This window comes from Mobula birostris, chromosome 20, assembly GCF_030028105.1.
Source record: "Mobula birostris isolate sMobBir1 chromosome 20, sMobBir1.hap1, whole genome shotgun sequence".
NCBI lineage: Eukaryota > Metazoa > Chordata > Chondrichthyes > Myliobatiformes > Myliobatidae > Mobula > Mobula birostris.
In genome coordinates, this window is record NC_092389.1 from 37,446,772 (window position 1) to 37,463,613 (window position 16,842).

Sequence of the window (16,842 nt, forward strand, 5' to 3'; positions counted from 1 at the left end):
TTCATGGCTGTACACTTCAACACAAAAAAGTTGTTATCTCAGTGCATGCAATGCTTAGACAATACAAATAGTATACATTTCAATTTTACACCAAAGCACTTCCTGCAAACCTAATGGAAACAACTTAGATTAACTTCCCACATGATTTTGAGATGTCTGAAAGTTGTTTCATACCTGTGCACATAAAGACAAAAAAGTTGATTTCTAAGTGAATACAATGCTTTGACATAAATGTAGTTTCCATTTCAATTGTACTCAAAAATCCTGACGGCAAACCTAATGGAAACACCTTAGGTGAACTTTCCACGTGATTATGAGCAGTTTGAAAGTTGTTTCGTGGCTGTACACATCAACACAAAAAAGTTGTTATCTCAGTGCATGTAATGCTTAGACAATACAAATAGTATACATTTCAATTTTACACCAAAGCACTTACTGCAAACCTAATGGAAACACCTTAGGTTAACTTCCCACATTATTCTGAGATGTCTGAAAGTTGTTTCATACTTGTGCACATAAAGGCAAAAAAGTTGATTTCTCAGTGAATAGAATGCTTTGACATAAATGTAGTTTCCATTTCAATTGTACTCAAAAGTCCTGACTGCAAACCTAATAGAAACAGCTTTGGTTAACTTTCGACATGACTATGAGTAGTTTGAAAGTTGTTTCATGGCTGTACACATCCACACAAAAAAGTTGTTATCTCAGTGCATGCAATGCTTAGACAATACAAATAGTATACATTTCAATTTTACACCAAAGCACTTACTGCAAACCTAATGTAAACACTTTAGGTTAACTTCCCACATGATTCTGAGATGTCTGAAAGTTGTTTCATACCTGTGCACATAAAGACAAAAAAGTTGATTTCTCAGTGAACAGAATGCTTTCACATAAATGTCGTTTCCATTTCAATTGTACTCAAAAGTCCTGACTGCAAACCTAATGGAAACAGCTTAGGTTAACTTTCCACATGATTATGAGTAGTTTGAAAGTTGTTTCATGGCTGTACACATCAACACAAAAAAGTTGTTATCTCAGTGCATGCAATGCTTAGACAATACAAATAGTATATATTTCAATTTTACATCAAAGCACTTACGGCAAACCTAATCGAAACACTTTAGGTTAACTTCCCACAGGATTCTGAGATGTATGAAAGTTGTTTCATACCTGTGCACATAAAGACAAAAAAGTTGATTTCTAAGTGAATAGAATGCTTTGACCTAAATGTAGTTTCCATTTGAATTGTACTCAAAAGTCCTGACTGCAAACCTAATGGAAACAGCTTTGGTTAACTTTCCACATGATTATGAGTAGTTTGAAAGTTGTTTCATGGCTGTACACTTGAACACAAAAAAGTTGTTATCTCAGTGCATGCAATGCTTAGACAATACAAATAGTATACATTTCAATTTTACACCAAAGCACTTACTGCAAACCTAATGGAAACAACTTAGATTAACTTCCCACATGATTCTGAGATGTCTGAAAGTTGTTTCATACCTGTGCACATAAAGACAAAAAAGTTGATTTCTCAGTGAATAGAATGCTTTGACATAACTGTAGTTTCCATTTCGATTGTACTCAAAAGTCCTGACTGCAAACCTAATGGTAGCACCTCAGGTTAGCTTTCCACGTGATTATGAGTAGTTTGAAAGTTGTTTCATGGCTGTACACATCAACACAAAAAAGTTGTTATCTCAGTGCATGCAATGCTTGGACAATACAAGTAGTATACATTTCAATTTTACACCAAAGGACTTACTACAAAACTAATGGAAACAACTTAGATTAACTTCCCACATGACTCTGAGGTGTCTGAAAGTTGTTTCATACCTGTGCACATAAAGACAAAAAAGTTGATTTCTCAGTCAATGGAATGCTTTGACATAAATGTACTTTCCATTTCAATTGTACTCAAAAGTCCTGACTGCAAACCTAATGGAAACACCTTAGGTTAACTTTCCACATGATTATGAGTAGTTTAAAAGTTGTTTCATGGCTGTACACATCAACACAAAAATGTTGTTATCTCAGTGCATGCAATGCTTAGACAATACAAATAGTATACATTTCAATTTTACACCAAAGCACTTACTGCAAACCTAATGTAAACACTTCAGGTTAACTTCCCACATGATTCTGAGATGTCTGAAAGTTGTTTCATACCTGTGCACATAAAGACAAAAAAGTTGATTTCTCAGTGAATAGAATGCTTTCACATAAATGCAGTTTCCATTTCAATTGTACTCAAAAGTCCTGACGGCAAACCTAATGGAAACACCTGAGGTGAACTTTCCACGTGATTATGAGCAGTTTGAAAGTTGTTTCGTGGCTGTACACATCAACACAAAAAAGTTGTTATCTCAGTGCATGTAATGCTTAGACAATACAAATAGTATACATTTCAATTTTACACCAAAGCACTTACTGCAAACCTAATGGAAACACCTTAGGTTAACTTCCCACATTATTCTGAGATGTCTGAAAGTTGTTTCATACCTGTGCACATAAAGACAAAAAAGTTGATTTCTCAGTGAATAGAATGCTTTCACATAAATGTCGATTCCATTTCAATTGTACTCAAAAGTCCTGACTGCAAACCTAATAGAAACAGCTTTGGTTAACTTTCGACATGACTATGAGTAGTTTGAAAGTTGTTTCATGGCTGTACACATCAACACAAAAAAGTTGTTATCTCAGTGCATGCAATGCTTAGGCAATACATATAGTATACATTTCAATTTTACACCAAAGCACTTACTGCAAACCTAATGTAAACACTTTAGGTTAACTACCCACATGATTCTGAGATGTCTGAAAGTTGTTTCATACCTGTGCACATAAAGACAAAAAAGTTGATTTCTCAGTGAATAGAATGCTTTGACATAAATGTAGTTTCCATTTCAATTGTACTCAAAAGTCCTGACTGCAAAGCTAATGCAAAACACCTTAGGTTAACTTTCCACATGATTATGAGTAGCTTGAAAGTTGTTTCATGGCTGTACACATCTACACAAAAAAGTTGCTATCTCAGTGCATACAATGCTTAGACAATACAAATAGTATACATTTCAATTTTACACCAAAGCACTTACTGCAAACCTAATGGAAACACTTTAGGTTAACTTCCCACATGATTCTGAGATGTCTGAAAGTTGTTTCATACCTGTGCACATAAAGACAAAAAAGTTGATTTCACAGTGAATGGAATGCTTTGACATAAATGTAGTTTCCATTTCAATTGTACTCAAAAGTCCTGACTGCAAACCTAATGGAAACAGCTTAGGTTAACTTTCCACATGATTATGAGTAGTTTGAAAGTTGTTTCATGGCTGTACACATCAACACAAAAAAGTTGTTATCTCAGTGCATGCAATGCTTAGACAATACAAATAGTATACATTTCAATTTTACATCAAAGCACTTACGGCAAACCTAATGGAAACAACTTAGATTAACTTCCCACATGATTTTGAGATGTCTGAAAGTTGTTTCATACCTGTGCACATAAAGACAAAAAAGTTGATTTCTCAGTGAATGGAATGCTTTGACATAAATGTAGTTTCCATTTCAATTGTACACAAAAGTCCTGACTGCAAACCTAATGGAAACAGCTTTGGTTAACTTTCCACATGATTATGAGTAGTTTGAAAGTTGTTTCATGGCTGTACACATCAACACAAAAAAGTTGTTATCTCAGTGCATGCAATGCTTAGACAATACAAATAGTATACATTTCAATTTTACATCAAAGCACTTACGGCAAACCTAATCGAAGCACTTTAGGTTAACTTCCCACAGGATTCTGAGATGTATGAAAGTTGTTTCATACCTGTGCACATAAAGACAAAAAAGTTGATTTCTAAGTGAATAGAATGCTTTGACATAAATGTAGTTTCCATTTCAATTGTACTCAAAAGTCCTGACGGCAAACCTAATGGAAACACCTTAGGTGAACTTTCCACGTGATTATGAGCAGTTTGAAAGTTGTTTCGTGGCTGTACACATCAACACAAAAAAGTTGTTATCTCAGTGCATGTAATGCTTAGACAATACAAATAGTATACATTTCAATTTTACACCAAAGCACTTACTGCAAACCTAATGGAAACACCTTAGGTTAGCTTCCCACATTATTCTGAGATGTCTGAAAGTTGTTTCATACTTGTGCACATAAAGGCAAAAAAGTTGATTTCTCAGTGAATAGAATGCTTTGACATAAATGTAGTTTCCATTTCAATTGTACTCAAAAGTCCTGACTGCAAACCTAATAGAAACAGCTTTGGTTAACTTTCGACATGACTATGAGTAGTTTGAAAGTTGTTTCATGGCTGTACACATCAACACAAAAAAGTTGTTATCTCAGTGCATGCAATGCTTAGACAATACAAATAGTATACATTTCAATTTTACACCAAAGGACTTACTGCAAACCTAATGGAAACACTTTAGGTTAACTTCCCACATGATTCTGAGATGTCTGAAAGTTGTTTCATGCCTGTGCACATAAAGACAATAAAGTTGATTTCTCAGTGAATAGAATGCTTTGACATAAATGTAGTTTCCATTTCAATTGCACTCAAAAGTCCTGACTGCAAACCTAATGGAAACACCTTAGGTTAACTTTCCACATGATTATTAGTAGTTTGAAAGTTGTTTCATGGCTGTACACTTCAACACAAAAAAGTTGTTATCTCAGTGCATGCAATGCTTAGACAATACAAATAGTATACATTTTAATTTTACACCAAAGCACTTCCTGCAAACCTAATGGAAACAACTTAGATTAACTTCCCACATGATTCTGAGATGTCTAAAAGTTGCTTCATACCTGTGCACATAAAGACAAAAAAGTTGATTTCACAGTGAATGGAATGCTTTGACATAAATGTAGTTTCCATTTCATTTGTACTCAAAAGTCCTGACTGCAAACCTAATGGAAACAGCTTAGGTTAACTTTCCACATGATTATGAGTAGTTTGAAAGTTGTTTCATGGCTGTACACATCAACACAAAAAAGTTGTTATCTCAGTGCATGCAATGCTTAGACAATACAAATAGTATACATTTCAATTTTACATCAAAGCACTTACGGCAAACCTAATCGAAACACTTTAGGTTAACTTCCCACATGATTCTGAGATGTATGAAAGTTGTTTCATACCTGTGCACATAAAGACAAAAAATTTGGTTTCTAAGTGAATAGAATGCTTTGACATAAATGTAGTTTCAATTTGAATTGTACTCAAAAGTCCTGACTGCAAACCTAATGGAAACACCTTAGGTTAACTTTCCACATGATTATTAGTAGTTTGAAAGTTGTTTCATGGCTGTACACTTCAACACAAAAAAGTTGTTATCTCAGTGCATGCAATGCTTAGACAATACAAATAGTATACATTTCAATTTTACACCAAAGCACTTACTGCAAACCTAATGGAAACAACTTAGATTAACTTCCCACATGATTCTGAGATGTCTGAAAGTTGTTTCATACCTGTGCACATAAAGACAAAAAAGTTGATTTCTCAGTGAATAGAATGCTTTGACATAAGTGTAGTTTCCATTTCGATTGTACTCAAAAGTCCTGACTGCAAACCTAATGGAAGCACCTCAGGTTAGCTTTCCACGTGATTATGAGTAGTTTGAAAGTTGTTTCATGGCTGTACACATCAACACAAAAAAGTTGTTATCTCAGTGCATGCAATGCTTAGACAATACAAGTAGTATACATTTCAATTTTACACCAAAGGACTTACTACAAAACTAATGGAAACAACTTAGATTAACTTCCCACATGACTCTGAGGTGTCTGAAAGTTGTTTCATACCTGTGCACATAAAGACAAAAAAGTTGATTTCTCAGTGAATGGAATGCTTTGACATAAATGTACTTTCCATTTCAATTGTACTCAAAAGTCCTGACTGCAAACCTAATCGAAACACCTTAGGTTAACTTTCCACATGATTATGAGTAGTTTGAAAGTTGTTTCATGGCTGTACACATCAACACAAAAATGTTGTTATCTCAGTGCATGCAATGCTTAGACAATACAAATAGTATACATTTCAATTTTACTCCAAAGCACTTACTGCAAACCTAATGTAAACACTTCAGGTTAACTTCCCACATGATTCTGAGTTGTCTGAAAGTTGTTTCATACCTGTGCACATAAAGACAAAAAAGTTGATTTCTCAGTGAATAAAATGCTTTCACATAAATGCAGTTTCCATTTGAATTGTACTCAAAAGTCCTGACGGCAAACCTAATGGAAACACCTTAGGTGAACTTTCCACGTGATTATGAGCAGTTTGAAAGTTGTTTCGTGGCTGTACACATCAACACAAAAAAGTTGTTATCTCAGTGCATGTAATGCTTAGACAATACAAATAGTATACATTTCAATTTTACACCAAAGCACTTACTGCAAACCTAATGGAAATACCTTAGGTTAACTTCCCACATTATTCTGAGATGTCTGAAAGTTGTTTCATACCTGTGCACATAAAGACAAAAAAGTTGATTTCTCAGTGAATAGAATGCTTTCACATAAATGTCGTTTCCATATCAATTGTACTCAAAAGTCCTGACTGCAAACCTAATAGAAACAGCTTTGGTTAACTTTCGACATGACTATGAGTAGTTTGAAAGTTGTTTCATGGCTGTACACATCAACACAAAAAAGTTGTTATCTCAGTGCATGCAATGCTTAGACAATACAAATAGTATACATTTCAATTTTACACCAAAGCACTTACTGCAAACCTAATGTAAACACTTTAGGTTAACTTCCCACATGATTCTGAGATGTCTGAAAGTTGTTTCATACCTGTGCACATAAAGACAAAAAAGTTGATTTCTCAGTGAATAGAATGCTTTGACATAAATGTAGTTTCCATTTCAATTGTACTCAAAAGTCCTGACTGCAAACCTAATGCAAAACACCTTAGGTTAACTTTCCACATGATTATGAGTAGCTTGAAAGTTGTTTCATGGCTGTACACATCTACACAAAAAAGTTGCTATCTCAGTGCATACAATGCTTAGACAATACAAATAGTATACATTTCAATTTTACACCAAAGCACTTACTGCAAACCTAATGGAAACACTTTAGGTTAACTTCCCACATGATTCTGAGATGTCTGAAAGTTGTTTCATGCCTGTGCACATAAAGACAAAAAAGTTGATTTCTCAGTGAATAGAATGCTTTGACATAAATGTGGTTTCCATTTCAAGTGCACTCAAAAGTCCTGACTGCAAACCTAATGGAAACACCTTAGGTTAACTTTCCACATGATTATTAGTAGTTTGAAAGTTGTTTCATGGCTGTACACTTCAACACAAAAAAGTTGTTATCTCAGTGCATGCAATGCTTAGACAATACAAATAGTATACATTTCAATTTTACACCAAAGCACTTCCTGCAAACCTAATGGAAACAACTGAGATTAACTTCCCACATGATTCTGAGATGTCTGAAAGTTGTTTCATACCTGTGCACATAAAGACAAAAAAGTTGATTTCTCAGTGAATAGAATGCTTTCACATAAATGCAGTTTCCATTTCAATTGTACTCAAAAGTCCTGACGGCAAACCTAATGGAAACACCTGAGGTGAACTTTCCACGTGATTATGAGCAGTTTGAAAGTTGTTTCGTGGCTGTACACATCAGCACAAAAAAGTTGTTATCTCAGTGCATGTAATGCTTAGACAATACAAATAGTATACATTTCAATTTTACACCAAAGCACTTACTGCAAACCTAATGGAAACACCTTAGGTTAACTTTCCACATTATTCTGAGATGTCTGAAAGTTGTTTCATACCTGTGCACATAAAGACAAAAAAGTTGATTTCTCAGTGAATAGAATGCTTTCACATAAATGTCGATTCCATTTCAATTGTACTCAAAAGTCCTGACTGCAAACCTAATACAAACAGCTTTGGTTAACTTTCGACATGACTATGAGTAGTTTGAAAGTTGTTTCATGGCTGTACACATCAACACAAAAAAGTTGTTATCTCAGTGCATGCAATGCTTAGGCAATACATATAGTATACATTTCAATTTTACACCAAAGCACTTACTGCAAACCTAATGTAAACACTTTAGGTTAACTACCCACATGATTCTGAGATGTCTGAAAGTTGTTTCATACCTGTGCACATAAAGACAAAAAAGTTGATTTCTCAGTGAATAGAATGCTTTGACATAAATGTAGTTTCCATTTCAATTGTACTCAAAAGTCCTGACTGCAAAGCTAATGCAAAACACCTTAGGTTAACTTTCCGCATGATTATGAGTAGCTTGAAAGTTGTTTCATGGCTGTACACATCTACACAAAAAAGTTGCTATCTCAGTGCATACAATGCTTAGACAATACAAATAGTATACATTTCAATTTTACACCAAAGCACTTACTGCAAACCTAATGGAAACACCTTAGGTTAGCTTCCCACATTATTCTGAGATGTCTGAAAGTTGTTTCATACTTGTGCACATAAAGGCAAAAAAGTTGATTTCTCAGTGAATAGAATGCTTTGACATAAATGTAGTTTCCATTTCAATTGTACTCAAAAGTCCTGACTGCAAACCTAATAGAAACAGCTTTGGTTAACTTTCGACATGACTATGAGTAGTTTGAAAGTTGTTTCATGGCTGTACACATCAACACAAAAAAGTTGTTATCTCAGTGCATGCAATGCTTAGACAATACAAATAGTATACATTTCAATTTTACACCAAAGGACTTACTGCAAACCTAATGGAAACACTTTAGGTTAACTTCCCACATGATTCTGAGATGTCTGAAAGTTGTTTCATGCCTGTGCACATAAAGACAAAAAAGTTGATTTCTCAGTGAATAGAATGCTTTGACATAAATGTAGTTTCCATTTCAATTGCACTCAAAAGTCCTGACTGCAAACCTAATGGAAACACCTTAGGTTAACTTTCCACATGATTATTAGTAGTTTGAAAGTTGTTTCATGGCTGTACACTTCAACACAAAAAAGTTGTTATCTCAGTGCATGCAATGCTTAGACAATACAAATAGTATACATTTTAATTTTACACCAAAGCACTTCCTGCAAACCTAATGGAAACAACTGAGATTAACTTCCCACATGATTCTGAGATGTCTGAAAGTTGTTTCATACCTGTGCACATAAAGACAAAAAAGTTGATTTCACAGTGAATGGAATGCTTTGACATAAATGTAGTTTCCATTTCATTTGTACTCAAAAGTCCTGACTGCAAACCTAATGGAAACAGCTTAGGTTAACTTTCCACATGATTATGAGTAGTTTGAAAGTTGTTTCATGGCTGTACACATCAACACAAAAAAGTTGTTATCTCAGTGCATGCAATGCTTAGACAATACAAATAGTATACATTTCAATTTTACATCAAAGCACTTACGGCAAACCTAATCGAAACACTTTAGGTTAACTTCCCACATGATTCTGAGATGTATGAAAGTTGTTTCATACCTGTGCACATAAAGACAAAAAATTTGGTTTCTAAGTGAATAGAATGCTTTGACATAAATGTAGTTTCAATTTGAATTGTACTCAAAAGTCCTGACTGCAAACCTAATGGAAACACCTTAGGTTAACTTTCCACATGATTATTAGTAGTTTGAAAGTTGTTTCATGGCTGTACACTTCAACACAAAAAAGTTGTTATCTCAGTGCATGCAATGCTTAGACAATACAAATAGTATACATTTCAATTTTACACCAAAGCACTTACTGCAAACCTAATGGAAACAACTTAGATTAACTTCCCACATGATTCTGAGATGTCTGAAAGTTGTTTCATACCTGTGCACATAAAGACAAAAAAGTTGATTTCTCAGTGAATAGAATGCTTTGACATAACTGTAGTTTCCATTTCGATTGTACTCAAAAGTCCTGACTGCAAACCTAATGGAAGCACCTCAGGTTAGCTTTCCACGTGATTATGAGTAGTTTGAAAGTTGTTTCATGGCTGTACACATCAACACAAAAAAGTTGTTATCTCAGTGCATGCAATGCTTAGACAATACAAGTAGTATACATTTCAATTTTACACCAAAGGACTTACTACAAAACTAATGGAAACAACTTAGATTAACTTCCCACATGACTCTGAGGTGTCTGAAAGTTGTTTCATACCTGTGCACATAAAGACAAAAAAGTTGATTTCTCAGTGAATGGAATGCTTTGACATAAATGTACTTTCCATTTCAATTGTACTCAAAAGTCCTGACTGCAAACCTAATCGAAACACCTTAGGTTAACTTTCCACATGATTATGAGTAGTTTGAAAGTTGTTTCATGGCTGTACACATCAACACAAAAATGTTGTTATCTCAGTGCATGCAATGCTTAGACAATACAAATAGTATACATTTCAATTTTACTCCAAAGCACTTACTGCAAACCTAATGTAAACACTTCAGGTTAACTTCCCACATGATTCTGAGTTGTCTGAAAGTTGTTTCATACCTGTGCACATAAAGACAAAAAAGTTGATTTCTAAGTGAATAGAATGCTTTCACATAAATGTAGTTTCCATTTCAATTGTACTCAAAAATCCTGACGGCAAACCTAATGGAAACACCTTAGGTGAACTTTCCACGTGATTATGAGCAGTTTGAAAGTTGTTTCGTGGCTGTACACATCAACACAAAAAAGTTGTTATCTCAGTGCATGTAATGCTTAGACAATACAAATAGTATACATTTCAATTTTACACCAAAGCACTTACTGCAAACCTAATGGAAACACTTTAGGTTAACTTCCCACATTATTCTGAGATGTCTGAAAGTTGTTTCATACTTGTGCACATAAAGGCAAAAAAGTTGATTTCTCAGTGAATAGAATGCTTTGACATAAATGTAGTTTCCATTTCAATTGCACTCAAAAGTCCTGACTGCAAACCTAATGGAAACAGCTTAGGTTAACTTTCCACATGATTATTAGTAGTTTGAAAGTTGTTTCATGGCTGTACACTTCAACACAAAAAAGTTGTTATCTCAGTGCATGCAATGCTTAGACAATACAAATAGTATACATTTCAATTTTACACCAAAGCACTTACTGCAAACCCAATGGAAACACTTTAGGTTAACTTCCCACATGATTCTGAGATGTCTGAAAGTTGTTTCATGCCTGTGCACATAAAGACAAAAAAGTTGATTTCTCAGTGAATAGAATGCTTTGCCATAAATGTAGTTTCCATTTCAATTGCACTCAAAAGTCCTGACTGCAAACCTAATGGAAACACCTTAGGTTAACTTTCCACATGATTATTAGTAGTTTGAAAGTTGTTTCATGGCTGTACACTTCAACACAAAAAAGTTGTTATCTCAGTGCATGCAATGCTTAGACAATACAAATAGTATACATTTCAATTTTACACCAAAGCACTTCCTGCAAACCTAATGGAAACAACTTAGATTAACTTCCCACATGATTTTGAGATGTCTGAAAGTTGTTTCATACCTGTGCACATAAAGACAAAAAAGTTGATTTCTAAGTGAATACAATGCTTTGACATAAATGTAGTTTCCATTTCAATTGTACTCAAAAATCCTGACGGCAAACCTAATGGAAACACCTTAGGTGAACTTTCCACGTGATTATGAGCAGTTTGAAAGTTGTTTCGTGGCTGTACACATCAACACAAAAAAGTTGTTATCTCAGTGCATGTAATGCTTAGACAATACAAATAGTATACATTTCAATTTTACACCAAAGCACTTACTGCAAACCTAATGGAAACACCTTAGGTTAACTTCCCACATTATTCTGAGATGTCTGAAAGTTGTTTCATACTTGTGCACATAAAGGCAAAAAAGTTGATTTCTCAGTGAATAGAATGCTTTGACATAAATGTAGTTTCCATTTCAATTGTACTCAAAAGTCCTGACTGCAAACCTAATAGAAACAGCTTTGGTTAACTTTCGACATGACTATGAGTAGTTTGAAAGTTGTTTCATGGCTGTACACATCCACACAAAAAAGTTGTTATCTCAGTGCATGCAATGCTTAGACAATACAAATAGTATACATTTCAATTTTACACCAAAGCACTTACTGCAAACCTAATGTAAACACTTTAGGTTAACTTCCCACATGATTCTGAGATGTCTGAAAGTTGTTTCATACCTGTGCACATAAAGACAAAAAAGTTGATTTCTCAGTGAACAGAATGCTTTCACATAAATGTCGTTTCCATTTCAATTGTACTCAAAAGTCCTGACTGCAAACCTAATGGAAACAGCTTAGGTTAACTTTCCACATGATTATGAGTAGTTTGAAAGTTGTTTCATGGCTGTACACATCAACACAAAAAAGTTGTTATCTCAGTGCATGCAATGCTTAGACAATACAAATAGTATACATTTCAATTTTACATCAAAGCACTTACGGCAAACCTAATCGAAACACTTTAGGTTAACTTCCCACAGGATTCTGAGATGTATGAAAGTTGTTTCATACCTGTGCACATAAAGACAAAAAAGTTGATTTCTAAGTGAATAGAATGCTTTGACATAAATGTAGTTTCCATTTGAATTGTACTCAAAAGTCCTGACTGCAAACCTAATGGAAACACCTTAGGTTAACTTTCCACATGATTATTAGTAGTTTAAAAGTTGTTTCATGGCTGTACACTTGAACACAAAAAAGTTGTTATCTCAGTGCATGCAATGCTTAGACAATACAAATAGTATACATTTCAATTTTACACCAAAGCACTTACTGCAAACCTAATGGAAACAACTTAGATTAACTTCCCACATGATTCTGAGATGTCTGAAAGTTGTTTCATACCTGTGCACATAAAGACAAAAAAGTTGATTTCTCAGTGAATAGAATGCTTTGACATAACTGTAGTTTCCATTTCGATTGTACTCAAAAGTTCTGACTGCAAACCTAATGGTAGCACCTCAGGTTAGCTTTCCACGTGATTATGAGTAGTTTGAAAGTTGTTTCATGGCTGTACACATCAACACAAAAAAGTTGTTATCTCAGTGCATGCAATGCTTGGACAATACAAGTAGTATACATTTCAATTTTACACCAAAGGACTTACTACAAAACTAATGGAAACAACTTAGATTAACTTCCCACATGACTCTGAGGTGTCTGAAAGTTGTTTCATACCTGTGCACATAAAGACAAAAAAGTTGATTTCTCAGTCAATGGAATGCTTTGACATAAATGTACTTTCCATTTCAATTGTACTCAAAAGTCCTGACTGCAAACCTAATGGAAACACCTTAGGTTAACTTTCCACATGATTATGAGTAGTTTAAAAGTTGTTTCATGGCTGTACACATCAACACAAAAATGTTGTTATCTCAGTGCATGCAATGCTTAGACAATACAAATAGTATACATTTCAATTTTACACCAAAGCACTTACTGCAAACCTAATGTAAACACTTCAGGTTAACTTCCCACATGATTCTGAGATGTCTGAAAGTTGTTTCATACCTGTGCACATAAAGACAAAAAAGTTGATTTCTCAGTGAATAGAATGCTTTCACATAAATGCAGTTTCCATTTCAATTGTACTCAAAAGTCCTGACGGCAAACCTAATGGAAACACCTGAGGTGAACTTTCCACGTGATTATGAGCAGTTTGAAAGTTGTTTCGTGGCTGTACACATCAACACAAAAAAGTTGTTATCTCAGTGCATGTAATGCTTAGACAATACAAATAGTATACATTTCAATTTTACACCAAAGCACTTACTGCAAACCTAATGGAAACACCTTAGGTTAACTTCCCACATTATTCTGAGATGTCTGAAAGTTGTTTCATACCTGTGCACATAAAGACAAAAAAGTTGATTTCTCAGTGAATAGAATGCTTTGACATAAATGTAGTTTCCATTTCAATTGTACTCAAAAGTCCTGACTGCAAAGCTAATGCAAAACACCTTAGGTTAACTTTCCACATGATTATGAGTAGCTTGAAAGTTGTTTCATGGCTGTACACATCTACACAAAAAAGTTGCTATCTCAGTGCATACAATGCTTAGACAATACAAATAGTATACATTTCAATTTTACACCAAAGCACTTACTGCAAACCTAATGGAAACACTTTAGGTTAACTTCCCACATGATTCTGAGATGTCTGAAAGTTGTTTCATACCTGTGCACATAAAGACAAAAAAGTTGATTTCACAGTGAATGGAATGCTTTGACATAAATGTAGTTTCCATTTCAATTGTACTCAAAAGTCCTGACTGCAAACCTAATGGAAACAGCTTAGGTTAACTTTCCACATGATTATGAGTAGTTTGAAAGTTGTTTCATGGCTGTACACATCAACACAAAAAAGTTGTTATCTCAGTGCATGCAATGCTTAGACAATACAAATAGTATACATTTCAATTTTACATCAAAGCACTTACGGCAAACCTAATGGAAACAACTTAGATTAACTTCCCACATGATTTTGAGATGTCTGAAAGTTGTTTCATACCTGTGCACATAAAGACAAAAAAGTTGATTTCTCAGTGAATGGAATGCTTTGACATAAATGTAGTTTCCATTTCAATTGTAATCAAAAGTCCTGACTGCAAACCTAATGGAAACAGCTTTGGTTAACTTTCCACATGATTATGAGTAGTTTGAAAGTTGTTTCATGGCTGTACACATCAACACAAAAAAGTTGTTATCTCAGTGCATGCAATGCTTAGACAATACAAATAGTATACATTTCAATTTTACATCAAAGCACTTACGGCAAACCTAATCGAAGCACTTTAGGTTAACTTCCCACAGGATTCTGAGATGTATGAAAGTTGTTTCATACCTGTGCACATAAAGACAAAAAAGTTGATTTCTAAGTGAATAGAATGCTTTGACATAAATGTAGTTTCCATTTCAATTGTACTCAAAAGTCCTGACGGCAAACCTAATGGAAACACCTTAGGTGAACTTTCCACGTGATTATGAGCAGTTTGAAAGTTGTTTCGTGGCTGTACACATCAACACAAAAAAGTTGTTATCTCAGTGCATGTAATGCTTAGACAATACAAATAGTATACATTTCAATTTTACACCAAAGCACTTACTGCAAACCTAATGGAAACACTTTAGGTTAACTTCCCACATGATTCTGAGATGTCTGAAAGTTGTTTCATACCTGTGCACATAAAGACAAAAAAGTTGATTTCACAGTGAATGGAATGCTTTGACATAAATGTAGTTTCCATTTCAATTGTACTCAAAAGTCCTGACTGCAAACCTAATGGATACAGCTTAGGTTAACTTTCCACATGATTATGAGTAGTTTGAAAGTTGTTTCATGGCTGTACACATCAACACAAAAAAGTTGTTATCTCAGTGCATGCAATGCTTAGACAATACAAATAGTATACATTTCAATTTTACACCAAAGCACTTACTGCAAACCAAATGGAAACACCTTAGGTTAGCTTCCCACATTATTCTGAGATGTCTGAAAGTTGTTTCATACTTGTGCACATAAAGGCAAAAAAGTTGATTTCTCAGTGAATAGAATGCTTTGACATAAATGTAGTTTCCATTTCAATTGTACTCAAAAGTCCTGACTGCAAACCTAATGGAAACAGCTTAGGTTAACTTTCCACATGATTATGAGTAGTTTGAAAGTTGTTTCATGGCTGTACACATCAACACAAAAAAGTTGTTATCTCAGTGCATGCAATGCTTAGACAATACAAATAGTATACATTTCAATTTTACACCAAAGCACTTACTGCAAACCTAATGGAAACAACTTAGATTAACTTCCCACATGATTCTGAGATGTCTGAAAGTTGTTTCATACTTGTGCACATAAAGGCAAAAAAGTTGATTTCTCAGTGAATAGAATGCTTTGACATAAATGTAGTTTCCATTTCAATTGTACTCAAAAGTCCTGACTGCAAACCTAATGGAAACAGCTTAGGTTAACTTTCCACATGATTATGAGTAGTTTGAAAGTTGTTTCATGGCTGTACACATCAACACAAAAAAGTTGTTATCTCAGTGCATGCAATGCTTAGACAATACAAATAGTATACATTTCAATTTTACACCAAAGCACTTACTGCAAACCTAATGGAAACAACTTAGATTAACTTCCCACATGATTCTGAGATGTCTGAAAGTTGTTTCATACCTGTGCACATAAAGACAAAAAAGTTGATTTCTCAGTGAATAGAATGCTTTGACATAACTGTAGTTTCCATTTCGATTGTACTCAAAAGTCCTGACTGCAAACCTAATGGAAGCACCTCAGGTTAGCTTTCCACGTGATTATGAGTAGTTTGAAATTTGTTTCATGGCTGTACACATCAACACAAAAAAGTTGTTATCTCAGTGCATGCAATGCTTAGACAATACAAGTAGTATACATTTCAATTTTACACCAAAGGACTTACTACAAAACCAATGGAAACAACTTAGATTAACTTCCCACATGACTCTGAGGTGTCTGAAAGTTGTTTCATACCTGTGCACATAAAGACAAAAAAGTTGATTTCTCAGTGAATAGAATGCTTTCACATAAATGCAGTTTCCATTTGAATTGTACTCAAAAGTCCTGACGGCAAACCTAATGGAAACACCTTAGGTGAACTTTCCACGTGATTATGAGCAGTTTGAAAGTTGTTTCGTGGCTGTACACATCAACACAAAAAAGTTGTTATCTCAGTGCATGTAATGCTTAGACAATACAAATAGTATACATTTCAATTTTACACCAAAGCACTTACTGCAAACCTAATGGAAATACCTTAGGTTAACTTACCACATTATTCTGAGATGTCTGAAAGTTGTTTCATACCTGTGCACAAAAAG